This window comes from Thamnophis sirtalis, unplaced genomic scaffold (genome assembly GCF_051295495.1).
Source record: "Thamnophis sirtalis isolate CommonGarterSnake01/CBP01778 unplaced genomic scaffold, rThaSir2_p1.2 scaffold_5, whole genome shotgun sequence".
NCBI lineage: Eukaryota > Metazoa > Chordata > Lepidosauria > Squamata > Natricidae > Thamnophis > Thamnophis sirtalis.
Genome location: NW_028261385.1, coordinates 55,948,835 through 55,952,914, shown reverse-complemented (window position 1 = coordinate 55,952,914; position 4,080 = coordinate 55,948,835).

Sequence of the window (4,080 nt, the reverse complement as noted above, 5' to 3'; positions counted from 1 at the left end):
ACAAGTTCTGAGGAAGAGATATGTCCAGTAAGATGTTCAGCATTTTCTGTACCATATCACAGTTCTCAGAAGGCAACACTGGAGAATGGGACAGGAAATCCATTTTGCGATCAACAATTTCTCCTGTCAAGCACTCTTATAGTGTAGCCTTTCTGTCAGCTTTGATTTTAGTAGAATTTATGACTAAGAAACTAAATGAAGAATTGCTGCCACATGAGACAGTCCTGAACTATTAATGTCTATTTAGATTTGCTACTGATTTTGATTTAGAAAAAAATAATCAGGGAATCATATTTTAGTGATACTATGCCACATTCATACATACGTATGCAAATATATACTATAGTATGTGTGTGTGTATGGAATATACACACGGGGGGGGGAGATACTCATTTACTATAAATACAAGTAATCAGTGTAAAATAAAATGTTACAACTCATCATTAACCAAACAGATGCCAAACACACATGCACACATGCACCAAAAGATACAGAAATAAAAAACTGGAATAAAAAGTTAGAGAACCATTGTAGTAAACTGAAGAGGTTATAAAATGTTGTTAAGCATTAACAATAGTTACTAGGCACTTAATGCAAAATTTCATCAATTCGTATTGTATACTTTAGGGGTGTCAAACTCGATTTCCTTGAGAACCACATCAGGGTTTGTTTGACCTTGGGGGCAGGGGGGCATGGCCAGAGTGGGCGTGGCCAGCTCAATGTCACTTGTGTCAAGAGCACTATGGTGACCTGAATGCTTTGCCAGCAAAAACGGCTCCATTTTTGGCTGCAATGGCCTCCTGCAACTCTCTGTCAGTGAAAACGGAGCTTGGGAGTGCTGTCTGCGACCCTCGCAAACTCTGTTTTTGACTGCAATGGACTCCTGCAAAACTTTGCCAGTGAAAATGGAACTTGCACGCAGTCCTCCCAAGCTCCATTTTCACTGGCAGAGGCATGGCAGGCTGGCCCTTCACTGTTTCCAGGGCGGTCCTGCAGGCCAGATCTAAGCATCCCATGGGTCAGATCCAGCCCCTGGCCTTGAGTTTGACACCCAGGTATACTTTTTAAATGATGAGATATTATGAGAATGTTGATATGAGAGGAGTACCTTGGACCAAATCACTTTGAGTTTTGTTTTTGGGGAAAGAGGGGTTGAGTTTAAGTCAAATAACAGCCTAAATCCTGGAGATGAAAGTTGGTGCCCATTGCATTAGTATTTCTAAGTAGTTTGTTGACAAAATTTAGATGCAGAATTTCCAGGGAGTTTGGACTATAGCAAAAAATTAGATTCAGATCTGTATACAACCAACCACTTTTGTTATACCTCAGGGCAATTAGGATATAAAACATAAATGTCAGGTGTTATCCTTTTCAGATGATGTTATTCCAAAAGAGAAAAAAAATAGAGGAGATGCATTTATAATTTTGAAAGATTTTTTTCTCAACAAAAGAATGATTGAAATAAGTTCTTATCTTTGTTTTTACGATTTAATAGACCTTAATTCTGACTTACATAATTTGGCTATGCCTAAAACAATATTTGGTAGTTAAACAGCATAAGTAAATATTTGCAGCGCACAATTACTGTAAAAATCTTTCATCACTACTATGCTCAAGAAAATAAATCATGCCCAACCTATCTTCAAATAACATTTGTGACTCCCCCGTTGGCAACCATTTGTTAACTGCCTAAGATAAAAGTGGAAAAAAACCCAGACAATAGTTTACATTCCAAAGTATTTATGTATGGCCCAGTACTGTTAGACTTGCTCTCAAAAGTATAATTTATTTGTACTGTTTTTGGCTATCAGTCCCTTTCAGAAATTGGTTTGAGAAGACTTAGCAGAATCATTCATCTTTTCTTTAAAAGGTGATCAAAGTTTTATCAAAGAAAAAAGTTTAGTTATAGAACAATCTAACATTTTATAATTACAGTACAAAATTAAACTTTAGAAGCTGCACAGTATATTAGTGACAACTCTTCTTTCAGTCTTAGAAAGAAGAATTTCAGTTCCCCCAATTCAGCAGCCTATGCTGGGGGCTTTCAGGACCTGGAGCTATTCACACAAGGACACGGGCACACAAGCAACAATATTTTCAGGAAAACATAACATAGTTTCCATAATGCCGAACTACAACCATTGCTAACTGACTATTATTTTAAGTAATCTGTTGAGTTAGGTATGGATTGCATCACTGTACATCACAACTTCTTTTTTTAAACGTTTTTTTAAACTTTTAGACTTATGAACTCTTCCAATAGATTTATGCTTACAGTGTAATAGATGAGGCACTGGAGATCATAAAGGTGTAATTAACAGAAACACGACACAATGTTTTGAGATACATTGACTCTTCCTCCAAACTGGAGAAAGACTTTCTTCTGAATTAGCATGGGAAAATTTTAGTGGAAGCTGTGGGAAAAGAGAAGCTGGCAACATTTTCCAAATGTTGGCGCCCGACCTGTGCCCAAATTGAGCATCCTGTACCAAACTCATGCTTGCTCTGATACTAGTTGGAAGGATAGGATGTCTCTGTCTTTTGAAGAAGCTTTAGAAATCTTGGAGAACTGTATCAGTGCATTGAAAGAAAATAGGATATTTTGTCATGCTGTTTTTCATGGTTTCTTTAATTAACTAGTCTTTGCACTTAATCTTCTGACATTTAACACATTCTTGTCTTGACTTTACAACCTCTATTATTCTTCTCTCCCCAAAAAATCATTTTCCTGAATATCATTGTATTTAAATTTCTGAAAAGTTGCAGGATTCTGTAACGGAACAGTAACTCTGTTATATGCCAATTACATCATAATTGAATAATACCAATAAATACATTTTTAAAACCTGCAAGCTCATGCTTTTGAAGTGAATTATCTGTATGGAATGGGGCACCAAATAAATTCAATATCATTTCTTCAAGAAATATTAAATTATTGATAAATTTAAAAACTCTTGCATCTATCCATCTGGAATGTGGCTATTATATCTGCAAATGTACCCAATGCCATCCACAAGAATAAGTTATGGCCATTTTCATCACTAAGGTGACAGGCGGTAGAAGAATTAGAATTTTCTGAATTGACATTCAGACTTGTAGCGCTGAAACATCCAAAATCAAGTGGGCTACTAGCACAGCCCTAATTTTGTTTCTAGAAATACTAGAAAGTTTATTAGCATTTCAGTTAAGACTGAAAAGACCTAAATCAAGAAAAAATATAAAAGAAACCTATCTTAAATACTATATACAAATAGATGCAGATAGGTACACATGATTAAATACTATTTGAAAAGAAAATGTATATTATCCTTTAAACATGACTGAAACTAAGGATTTAATAATCTGAACCAAATAAATTGGTTTATGTATTTAACAGTAGCCGAGGGAACCTTCAAATACTAAGGGAATTTAGCTTGAATGGTGACTGGGGAACAAGGGAACAAGAGCTTAAGAATATATATGCAAGAAATGTGGACAGAAGATATGGGTGTTGAATCAAAAAAGTAACTTTGCAAACCTTTAAGAGCAGGTCTCAGGAAACAGACCTTCCAAATAAATTCTGCTTGTCATTAAAAAAGTGAATAATTATCATGTGTGTATTTGTTTGTTTGTCTGTCTATTCATCTTTCTGTCTTCAAGCAACAGCTGCTGTGAAACTATTGTTCATTCATGTTTTGTTTAAGATAATAAGAGTGTTTTAGAACTATTCCTCATCTTTATGCCGTGCTGGCTGAGGATTGCATACTTGGAGGACATGTGTTTAGGGAAGGTGACTACAGAGTAAGAGACCTGCAAATTTAACTTGATGGTTTGTATTAATTTTAGCAGAGTTATGTTATTTCACATCTAAAACATGAATGTTGGAAATATAATATAGAAGGTGGATAAATGCCACAGCAAAGGTTGCTCAATAACTATAGCTGTGTGTTCCCATACTTTTCATTATACAGACTAAGTGGGACATTAATTTTGTATTTCCTGTCTTTTGAGCGGTTTCGCTATTGATTTTTTTTCAAACCACACACCAAGAAGAAAAAAACCCCCAAAATTCCTCACTACAAATAATTTCCACTTCTTAAG